This window comes from Eptesicus fuscus, chromosome 13, assembly GCF_027574615.1.
Source record: "Eptesicus fuscus isolate TK198812 chromosome 13, DD_ASM_mEF_20220401, whole genome shotgun sequence".
Lineage (NCBI taxonomy): Eukaryota > Metazoa > Chordata > Mammalia > Chiroptera > Vespertilionidae > Eptesicus > Eptesicus fuscus.
The window spans coordinates 26,256,024-26,268,556 of record NC_072485.1 but is presented as its reverse complement, the minus strand read 5'-3'; positions in this window follow the sequence as shown (position 1 = coordinate 26,268,556).

The window sequence follows — 12,533 nt, the reverse complement described above, 5'->3', positions numbered from 1 at the left end:
ATCAATACTTGTAATTACTGACCTGGGAAGACTGTTGGAAGGGTCAAAAAATGGTAAGGAACTTTGAACTTTATAATCCCTACTCATTTTCAAGGTTCCAAAATAAATCTCTATTTCAATACTTCTACGTATTGCTTTATTTTCTTCTGAAACATGAGTTTACACCCTGGGGACAGATGTATGACTCTGTAGCAGCGATTTTCAACCAGTGTACCCTGGCAGGCACAGAATTTTTAAAATTTGCAATACCTGACTATTTAGTCAGGGGCACGGACCTCTTTTCCATCAGAATGTCCAATAAAAAACTGTCAACACCCAACACAATAGCCATCCAGTGTGAATAAATCAAAATTATATCTATTTTTGTCAGATTGGCAAAAGTTATATTTTTGATGTGTCACAGAATAATTAGTAATTAGTTTGTGTGTGCCATGAGGTGAAAAAAGTTTAAAATGCCTGCTCTTTACATATGGCTAAAGAAGAAGAAAGCAGTGAAACAATTCCGTTAATCCAGAAAATCTGGTGGTTTGTTGGCAATTGACTGAGATGCATAGTTAATTTATATTTTTACTTTGCAATTCTTTATTTTCTTATAATTAGGCATCATTCTTCTAACCACCAAATGTAAATAATTATGTACTGCTTTGCTTTTCAAAATAGTTTTAGAAGTGTTACCTAATATTTCAGAATTAAAGACAAGTGCTCAAACATGAACAATATTATGTCAATTAGACCAAGTCAGGCTTCATGCTTAGATTTTAGTAGAAATTAATATAAAAGTAAATTAAAAGCAAAACTATCAAGATTTTAATTAATGCCATTCTTTTTATACTATAGCTATTCATTTTACTAGGAAATAGAATTAAGAACCAATGATAAATTGTACCTCTACTTATGAAAAATAATTTTTATCTTTCTACATTTTCTATATCTCTAAATAAAAACTAATAATATTTTCATGAAATATCAGATGCACATCTCATAATTCATCTTAGTTCTTAAATGATAATTTCAAACTAAAATTATTTACCACTAAAATTTTTTATTTACTGGGATTCCAGTTCAGTGTTAGTGGAGTTGATAAGAGCATATTTGTGATTGGACTAAGGGGTGATTGGACTAAGATAATGCTGTTGATTGCTCAATTTGAGTTCATAATACAGTTATATGCCCATTTTATCTAACATCTGTGAAGGTTTCTGTCTGTTCAAATACAATGTGAATTCCCTGTATCCCATTTAACACTGGACAAGGCCTGATCATTTTTCAGACATCTGACTCAATTATTGGGTTGTTTTTCCCCAGTTTCCATCTTGCCAGACTATAATTTATAAAAGAAAGTGAAATGGTAAATCCTAGGTTAACACCAGAACAGTCAATGATATTTAAGCTGTCGAATTGTTGCTAAGGTAATCTGATTGCAGACAGAAACTTCCGAATCAGTACTTTAGAAGTCACTGCCCAGTAGTATGCACTCTCCGCAGCCAGGAACAAGAAGAGTCAGAATAAAATTAGGAGCAGGGTGTGAACTTGACACCTTTACAGTTATAAGCCAGAGAAGTAAAATTCTGTTTCTAAGGACAATTACTAAGTTTGTTCAGAACCAGTAACTTCATGAATGATGTTCAAATAATGGTCAAAGCCAATGACTTCCAAAGCGATGGCTTCAATTATGGTCATAGTTAAAGATTTCAGAAGCCAGGTAGATTCTGATTGTAAATGGTTACTTTTCTGTGTCAACTTGACTGGACCGTGAGATGCCTAGATATTTTATTAAACATTATTCTGATGGTCTCTGTAAGACCATTGGTTTGGATGAGATTAACATTTGAATTAGTACCCTGAGTAAAAGAGATTGCCCTCCCTAATGTGGGTGACCCGCTTCCAACCAACTGAGGGCCTGAGTGCAACAAAAAACACTGAGTCAGAAGGACCTTTTCTATCCTGTCTACTTCAGCTGCAACATCAGTCTTTTCCTGTCCTTATACCCTTATACTGGAGTTTACACCAATGGCTCTCCCAGTTTCCATTGGTTTGGACTCATATTTACACCATTAGTTCTAGTTCTCAGACCTTCAGATTCTAACTGGAATTTACACCATTGGCTCTTCTGAGTCTGCAGTTTGCCAAGTACAGGTCATGTGACTTCTTAGTCTCCAGAGTTAGGTAAGCCAACTCTTTATAGCTCTCTCTCTCTCTCCTTTAGTTCCTCCCTCCCTCCCTCCTTCTCTCTCTCTCTATCTGGATTGGGTGAGAGTTACTTTTATTGTGTATTCTTAGGCATTTATGTATTTCTGACTACTTTTTAGATACAGGGTAGAAAAAAATACCATGAGAGGTTGTTAATAAGAATTGAAGAAGGTCATCAACAGAAAGTTACAATAAATAGTCAACTAGTTAACATGAATTAGTTTATTTTAATCAAAATGTACTCCATTCCTTAAGTATGATGAATTCATAAAATAAATTTGTCTGGATCAGTTGAATGCCAGGTAGATTTTTCATGCAGTGTGGGGCAAGAGTAGGTTTATAGTTGTGAGTACAAAAAACAGAGTCTATACTTGTACTTTTATTTATTAATTATTTCTTATTTTCCATACAAACAACTATAAACCTACCTTTACCTCACCTTTTATATATCTTATAATCGCAGTTTGAGTTTATTAATGAGTTATGTTTCTTTATTTATGTTACCAGCACAATTAATAATAATATTTTTCCTTTCTTTGCATATATATTACTAAAATCCTTGGGATTTATATGTGTTAATTTGGCTACAGCTAGATACAAGTAAAATATATTTACATAGTTAAAGAAAGAATTATTGCTGGTTTCCAAAATAAACATAATAGTGTGATGAATAAAATTTGATGCTGCTGAGAATGGATACATATTTACATAATATCACAGATAAACAGAAGCCTTAGTTACAATGCCTATGATGGATTTGAGGAATTCAGTAAAAGAAGGCAGTGTAGACATCAGGCATTGGAATAAGGAGAGCAACTTTAAATATAAACTTGGCTTGCATTTGAGACATATTTAGTGAAAAATATTACTTTATTTTCTGAACTATTTTGCTATTATAAACGGGTGTCCCCCCAAAAATGTATACTCACTTTCAACAGCTGCTAGCTCAATTGATGTTTCTTTCTTTTCAGATTTAACCCATTGGAATTAATAATGCATAACAAGTATACACAATAATGTATAATAAGTATACACCCTGTATTGTTATGTAGAGGTTGATGTTTTGAAAAGTCAAACTGGTCTATTTTTCACAATGAGAATGTATCACTATTACTTTAACAGTGAGATTCTAAATATAAAAATAATATCCCTTCATAAATATTCTAGCAAAAGAAAAGGACACAAAAACTATAAATAAATCCACCACTACAAATATTTTTTGCTATCATTTGAGTGTTTTCTTCTAAATGGTCCTCTCAGATGATTATTTACTTAGTTGTAATACAGCATATTATGATATTTGTACACACATTTCCTTGATAGTATCATAAACATATATCATGTGTTTATGATACACAGGCTTACTAACTATCCATTTTAATAGATAATAACTTTCCACTGGGAAGATATACCATAAATTCAAATTTTACATTTTCAAATAGAGATTGAAAAAGTTTTTTGTGGGAAATGGGAAGAGGAGCTTAAAAGTTATGAAAGAAGTTAGAATACTGATTTATTATTGCTGATTTATTTAAAATAAGATGTACAACAAAGTAAGTGAGACATATATATGTGACCAACATTGGTTACATGACTAATTATCTGTCTGAAACATAGGTGTAAGGATTGATGGGAGCCAATTCTTATTTGCAAATTCAAATCAATTTGGAATAAAGCAAAAAATAATGTGGGTCATATATATATATTTAAAATAAAATATTGCGATGACATATGATTCAGATAAATATTGCCCTTAGAGCTTGATACACAAGAAAGATATGTACATATCCACACACCCACACTCACACAAAGGGAAATCTTAACTAATTAAAAATGAAGTAACTAGAATATTATATGTGACACAGATGTTTTCAGAAAAGGAAGAAAACATTTCCTGTGTGTGTAACATTTAGGCAAATATGAGTGGTTATATGGAGTAGTATTTTATAATCCTTTAGGTTTCTGCAGAATTTGAACATGAGGAGATAGTAGAGGGAAGGTAATTTCAGATAGGAAAAACAAAAGAATAGGTAAGGAGGAAATTACAGAAGATATAAGGAGGACAGTAAATTCACAGAGATTTTTTAAAAAAGCAGTGCTGCTCTATTAGTACAAAAAATGGCATAAGAAATATAGTCAATAATATCGTCAAAACTATGCATGGTGTCTGATGGGTACTAACTTTATCAGAGTGATCACTTTGTAAGTCATATAAATGTCCAATCGCTATGTTGTATATCTGAAACTAATAAATTATTGTATATCAACTGTAATTAAAAAGTAAAAAGCATTAAAATAAAATAAAATACTGTCACAAATTGATTATAAGAACATTCTTGAAGAAAAAGAATGAATGAATGAATGAATATATAAATGCATAAAATATTACTTAGAAGATAATAAAATAATAATGTTTAGGAATTATGAGGCAGTAAGTTAAGAGTGAGAGAGATGATATCTCCAATGCAATGGATATTGATAGTAAATCCCTAATTCCTTCATCAGACTGTAAATTGTTTAGCAGCCAAAACTATACCTTTATTTCAATACTCTATCAGTGTTTGTCAATGCCATATTTTCTGCCTAGTAAAGTGTCTGGCACATAGTAAATGTTTAGTATTTGTTGAATGAGAATGATATTCAATATACAATTTATGAAAAACTTTTCAGATATCCATCAATTATTAGAAGAAACAATAGAAAAATTTCATGAATTTGAGAAAAAAAATTAGGGTAAAGCAGTGCCAGGTGATAAGTTTAGGAAAAGAGAGGTAAAACACTGTTAAATTTTGCAGAAAGAGAACAAAGTTAAGACCCTGGTATTTATCTAGAAGATTGTCTTTAGTTACATATAAAAAACTATGTTGTTTCCACAGGATGATGATGACTAGAAGAATCAAAAGGATCAATAGATACCGTCATCAATTTATTGAAAGTAAGCAATTTTATATCAGAAAATGATACAAATAATGTAAATATATTTATATTACCATAATAGCATTTCAGGTTATACTAGTAAGTAGAATGATGATATCTGTGGGTTATGGGCAGGGGAAGGGCTGACTTTGAATTTGGGGTTATAATGATGGTAGCAAAGTATTTTATAAGATTTAAAGATTCCTTTGATCAGAGGAGAAAACATAAAGACACTGAGATAGATGAAAAGCAGAATTGTTCGCTACTCCCAAAGAAGAGAGGGCTACCAACTTGGACCACACAGCGGCTTCTACTCAGGGACAGGATAACAGCAAGTTGGAACTCCAGGAGGCAAGTGGGGTAGGGTTAGCTAGGTTTATCAGGCTCCTCAAAGATTGGCTAATCTGAATAATTTTTCTGGCTCCTGGGCATAGGGTTCTCCCTAGTTGATTGATACCTGGGCAGGGAAGATTAGAGCTGAGACATAGTGGCCTAGAATGTGAAAGGAAATTAGTTAGAGTGCATACTTTATCAGCTGCTCAAGAACACTGAGCAGCCTCTAATCAGAAATTTCAAAATTGAATGAAGACAGCATTACAAAAACAAACAAACAAACAAAAAAAGCCAAAATGCTATTTTACAAAGTGCCTAGGCATAAATAAGAGGATATTTTGGAGGAAGTAGATAGAATCATCTCATGTGTTGTGAATTGGAGGGAATGGGTTTGTACATTAGTTTACATGTGAAATACTTTTTTGTGTGAGCTGTGGTTTTTGGATGAGTTATGTCCTCCAGATGAGGTTATCAAAAGAGGTGGCTAGTGCAGGAAATGTAGAGAGTCCCAAACAAGAGGAACCCAAAGAGGCCCACACCAAGACACATCATAATAAAAATGTCAAAGGTTAAAGACAAGGAGAGATTCTTAAAAGCAGCAAGAGAAAAGCAGTTAGTTAGCTACAAGGGAGCTCCCAAAGGATGGTCAGATGATTTCTCAACAGCAACTCTGCAGGCCAGAAGGGAGTGGCAAGAAGTATTCAAAGTAATGAATAGCAAGGATATTACTATTATTTATATAACTAGCGTTCCCTTTGCAGGAAAAATCCTGCAACCCGCCTCCGCTCCGCCCTTGTTGCCCACCCCGCCTTCTCCTCCAGCCCGCCTGCTTTTCCCTTCGCCCCCGGCCCCGCCTCCGCTCCGCCCTTGTCTCCCGCCCTGCCTTCTCTGCCAGCCCACCTGCTTTTCCCTTCTCCCCCGGCCCCGCCTCCGCTCCGTCCTTGTCACCCGCCCCGCCTTCTCCACCAGCCCACCTGCTTTTCCCTTTGCCTGACTTCACTCCTCCCTTCTCCTCCCCTCCCCCCCCCCCCCCCCCCCCCCCGGCTAGCTTGCTTCTCCGAAGCTTTACTCCCTTCTGCAGCTCTTGGCTTCTTTTGACGCTGTCTTGATATGCAAATTAGCCGCCATCTTTGTTGGGTAATTTGCATACTCGTCCTGATTGGTCGGTGGGCGTGGCTTGGCTGGTGGGTGTGGCTTAGGTGTGGCGAAGGTGCGGTCAATTTACATATTTGTCTATTATTAGATTAGATATTATATAAATATATTATAACCAAGATTATTCTACCCAGCAAAACTCTCATTTAGAATTGAGGGTCAGATAAGGAGCTTCACAGACAAGAAAAAGCTACAGGAGTTCATCACCACCAAACAGTATTACATGAAATGTTGAAGGGTATTCTTGGAGGAGGAGGAGGAGGAGGAGGAGGAGGAGGAGGAGGAGGAAGAGGGGGAGGAGAAGAAAAGATAAAAAATATGAACAATAAAATGGCAATAAATACATATCTATCAACAATTGAATCCAGAAATCAAAATACTAGTAAATGAACAAGGAATCTAATGAACAAAATAAACTGATGAATACTAGTAAAATAGAACCAGAGGCATGGAAACATGGAACAGACTGAGGAATCTCAGAGAGAAAGTGGGGGGAGGGGAGTGGGAAGAGATTAAATGAAGAACGTATATCCATATAGGCATTACCTATGGACACAGACAATAGGGTGATGAAGGCCTGGGATGGGATGAGAACCAGGTGGAGCTGGGGAATGGTGGGAAAAAGGCGACATCTCTAATACTCTCAATAATAAAGTTTTTTTAAAAAAGAACAAAAAGAGGTGGCTAAAGTTTCCTGAGAAGAGTCTTTTTTTTTTATAGGCATTTGCTTAAAGGTAGAGGAATGTTAATCTTTGGTCAAATCTTCCAGTGCGGGCAGTTTGAGGAGCACTTAGATAGACAGTGAGTGGTAAGATGCTATATTGATGCTAACTGACAAATCCTTAGACTTTTCAAGGTCTCTGCTCTTGAGGAGTGAACAATTTAGTTCCATATTGTCATAAAATACTTGAAGACAATTGTTGTAGTGGAAGCTTTCCCCAAGCTCTATAAAATCAACTTTATAGTTCCCTGAAACTTCCCCATGTAATAATAATTATTGGCCTATATTTTTCTGTTCTCTCCTAAGAGCTCCTCACAGTTTTAATAGTATTGTTTCTCTGACAAGTCTTATGGGTATTTTATGGAAGTTAATATTGGTTTTCTCGAAATCACCTCAACAACATTCAAAAATAAATAAAAGAGCACCTGCTTCTTGATATTCTATAGCTCGTCATAGCAATAGCAAATCATTGCTTTTTCTTGCATTTCGCCAGGAAAGCACCTACTTGTCCTGATGGCACTGTTATGGAATGGTAACCTCAAACACATTACAAGTGTAGCCTGAAGACACTAATCACTTTGAAAATGCCTAAGATTTAGAGCTCAGCAAGAGAAAACTCCTATGCCATGCAAACTATTCAAATGAGTTAAATGCTTCCTAGCAATGCTTTCAAATCAAGATTTCATCTCTGTTCTTTTTCTTGATTCACTTGAGATAGAGAAATATGGCATTGCATTATGAAAACATGCATATGTAATTCTTGAACTGGTCAGTAGTTTTCTAAGAACACAATAGATACTACTCTGTTGAGGATGGGCTAATGGGCTGCATTGGAGGAAGAAAACTTTATGAAAGTGCTTATATTTATTCATGAATGCTAGGACAACTTTTCTCCTGAAGTTATTAGAGAGGGACACATATGATTCAAATTCCAGTGCAGGGATGTGCCAGCCAGCTCAGAGATATCTGAGTTTACAGGCAAAGCTAAGGATTTATCAGTTAGCATGAATATAGCATCTTATCACTCACTGTCTGTTATAATGAATCAGGCTCAGATTTGATTCTGTTAACTTCCAGATATAAATATTAGAGGATACGCTTATTATTTGTCAAAGAGAAACAGGAGGGAAGGGGAAACATTTATTTTATAGATAAGATTGTTGAGTAAATCATTCAGTTAAACTCTTCCTCCATGGCCTGCTTGCCTTATTTTGTATGTACTCCATGATTAGTACAATTATGGCTTCCTCAAAAGTTCAATTTGGGAATTATTAAAAGAGTCTTAAAGTAGTTTTTAGAAAGTTAATATTATCTGATTTTATTTATAATAGCATAGTTCTTACCCACTATTGAGCCACTTATTTGTTGAGAAGAATCTACTGGCCCAGATTCTAAGACAGGTAAATTTTAAGCCTATTAGGCTTTGTGCCTAGACAGGTTTGCTATTCTCAACAAAATCAGAGTTTATGCTTAAAGAAAAAAAAAAAAGATCTTCCCCCAATATCTCCTACTTTTTCAATAATTCCCCACAATCAGCATATTTCATATGCTCTGCTATTTAGCCTGAATTGGTGACTAAGGTCACTGTTGTTACCCCAAGGCAGTTCAACCTCTCCTTCTTATTCCTCCACACAGTGGTATTTTTCCTCAGAGGATGTCTCCAAAATTCTTGTACACAAGGTGTTCTAAAACTGTATGTCCCCACAAGGACATGTCACTGGATGAAAGCTACCCCCAGAAAGGGAGCACAGCCTCGGTCAAAGCAGCTTCCTCTAGCTGAGGGCAATTCCTGGCCACTGCCTTGATCTCACAGCCAATGTCCCTTCCTCAGTCCTAAATGTAATAAGATTGGCTGTGATGGTCTTTTTCATGTGTCAACTTGGATAGCCTAACAACCTCAGCTATTTAATCAAATACTACTACTACTACTGTATGTGTTTCTTTGGAGGTTACTTTGTAGATGTGATTAAAGTTCATAATCAGTTGACTTTAAGTAAGGCAGATTATCCTCAATATACTGGGTGGATATGATTTAATCACTTGAAAGGTTTTAAAAATAGAACTGAGATTGCTTTGCAGAAGATATTCCACCTGTAGACAGAAGCTTTAGCCCATGTCCAAGATTTCCGCCTGTCCTTCCTGAGAGCCTGCCCTACAGATTTGGGTCTTTCCTAGTCAACCTTCATAATCATGGAAGCCAATTCCTTGCAACAAATCTCTTAAATATAATCTCCTACTGATTCTATTTCTTAGATTGCACTTTGCCTGATAGAGTGACAAACCACAGCACCCATTGGTGATGTTAGTTCTATTTTTGTAGTAATTAGAGTTATTTTGCTATTCTAGAATGGTAACCCCTATTCTTTCATTTCCTATAGGTCTCTTTTCATAAGGAGTCTGAAGTAATGTGAGTTCCACTGATTAGTTTATAGGACTCTTGTTCTGTCCCTAGATGAGAGTAAATCATGTACTGCTTTTAAATATATTTCATTGATTTTTTACAGAGAGGAAGAGAGAGGGATAGAGAGCCAGAAACATCGATGAAAGAGAAACAATGATCAGCTGCCTCCTGCACACTCCCTACTGGGTATGTGCCTGCAACCAAGGCACATGCCCTTGACCTGAATCAAACCTGAGACCCTTGAGTCCACAGGCCGATGCTCTATCCACTGAGCCAAATCAGTTAGGGCTAGTCATGTACTGCTTAACAACAGGCATACATTCTAAAAATGTATCATTAGACAATCTCATCACTGTGTGGACATCATAGTGTCATACACAAACTGAAGAGTATAGCCTACTACAGTAATTATCTACACTATACTTTTCTATGACTGGCAGCTCAGTAGGTTTATTTTTATTAGCATCACCACAAACACTTGAGTATGATCATATAAGCCCTGAGAGTTGGCTTTTCTCTTTGTAATGCAAGTTCCCAACTTAAGCTTTGATTGATGAGGTAACCACCTCAATGAGGCATCCACTTCAATGGAGGCTATTCAATAGACACATTACCAGCCACAGGGCTATATAAAGATCTGGCTACCTCCCCTCAGTGAGGCTCCTTTGTTTTAGAGATCTTGGTTGATTTCTACAACTGACCATTTGGGTTACCTGTCTTTGCTTTTTTTCTTCCTATCCACTCTATATTTTAAATCTACCAATAAGGAATGAGCCTGAGAAACCCTAGGCCTCCACCCCTACCCAATAAACACAGAACCTAAGCCCATTCTGTCCTTTTCTCTCTCTCTCAATCTCTGTCTTTCCCCGACACCCTCAATAAGATCTTGCCGTGCCCCCTAGCATGCCTTATATACCCCAGGACCTGTAAGTAATAAACTATTTTCTTCTTCAAAGTTTCCTAATGGTCATTTCTAAAGGATGCCATGCAGTCATAATAGGAATCAAAAGGGTTGATTGTAACACTGACTTAGAAAGGGGAGATGTCTGTGGGAGGCTCCCTAGAAGCCTAGGTGAATGCCCCCAGTCATTTCTAGCAGATATCATTATGATCCATAGATTAAGATCAACACAAAATAGTAATATGTTGAGCTACTATGTTAGATGCCTGTGACTCACTAGATAATAAAAAATTTTCAGCTGCATTATAATCTTATGGGGCCCCCATTGTGTAGGCAGGCAGTCTGTTGTTGATCGAAACGTTGTTAAATGGCACATGACTATATTCCTATTTTGTCACAGAGACTAAAATTGTGGAGGAGTGCACCACAGATTTCCCAAGTGAGCACTGGAAGTGATGACAAGTGAGATTATTCCTACTCCTACATCTGTTTGTCCATGAACCCAGATTCTGCATTTTGGGGACATAGCATCAGACAATAATTGTTAATTCAGGGTACACTGTCATGGGAGATGGGTCCCCATCATTTCAGACACATTTCTAAGATGCCACCTCACCTTTACTAATAAATGATCATTCTCTTGCTCTATCAAGTTGGCAGCTTTTGAGTGGCACAGTGTGTGTAGACAGACCCTGGTGATGTACTCAATGCCAAACCTCCTTGGTTTGGATCCCTTAGTCTGATATGAGGTTATATAGTGTCATGTGTTTGCCAATCAAACATGTTTTAAATAGTCTGAGAGTGGTGCTGATTGAGGTATTGGAGGTAGAAAAGGCAGACACAAACCTGTGCTGAATATAGTGAAGATGAATGGCTGACTCTTCAGGGTGAAATGACCTAATTCATCAACTTGCCACAACATCACTGGTTTGTTTCCTTAAGGAATGGAGTCATCTCAAAGGTTCAGCATTGTTGGTAGATGCTCTCATGCTTTTTGCCCATTCCTATAGTCCCATCAACATCTATCTTCCCCAAAACTTTGTCCTCAACCTCCAATTTTTCTTCTTCCAAGCTCTCGCATACTGTCCAGGAGTCTTCTTATATTGCTACCTCAGAATATTTCTTTTTCCACACAAATTAGATGAGCAGATTCACCGACCAACATTCTGCCTATTGGGAAGAGTGACCTTGTTATATACAATTTTTGGAGGCTGAGAATTTAACCCCTATTATAACTATTATAACTCTTCTACAACTATAAGTAAATCCTGGGCCTATGGAGCTTTTTCTCCCCTTGGTTAAAGAAGAGAAAAGTAATCTTTATTTGTTGGCTAGGAAGTTCTACCAAGGAAGATCAACAGCTTCAAATTGATGATTAATTGCCCTCAATCTTTTATTGTCTTTCTATAATGTATAAAGTGCCCAGCAACATCTATATGGTCCTTATAATTACTATTTTTAAAAATGTCTCAATTGTTTGAGATATTCTATCTACCTGTGAATTTCCTGTTCTCATTGTCTTACCCAAGTTACCATCATTAAAAGTTTTACCAGTTTCTTTTCCTAATTATCATCTAACTTCAAAATGTCATTTTAGGGTCTGCCTTCTACAACTACTTGGGGCACTAAATTGGATGATTTCCCAGGGAAACAGATTTGGAGATCCTGAGATTTGTAGGCAGCAGGTGTATTGAGAATGATTGGGGTTATTTCTGGAATACCCATGTGCGTGAGTGAGGAAAGCAGGGTTTGGCAGGGGGAAAAGCTGAACTACATGCAGTCATAATAATGGCCTCAGCCAATCCTATGGGGAGCTCTGGGACAGGGATGGCCCCAAAACCTGTGCTCCATCAAGCAATAGACTGGGTTTTTGTACTGCCCCAGCAATCAGATAATGTATTAGGATGGTTTACCAA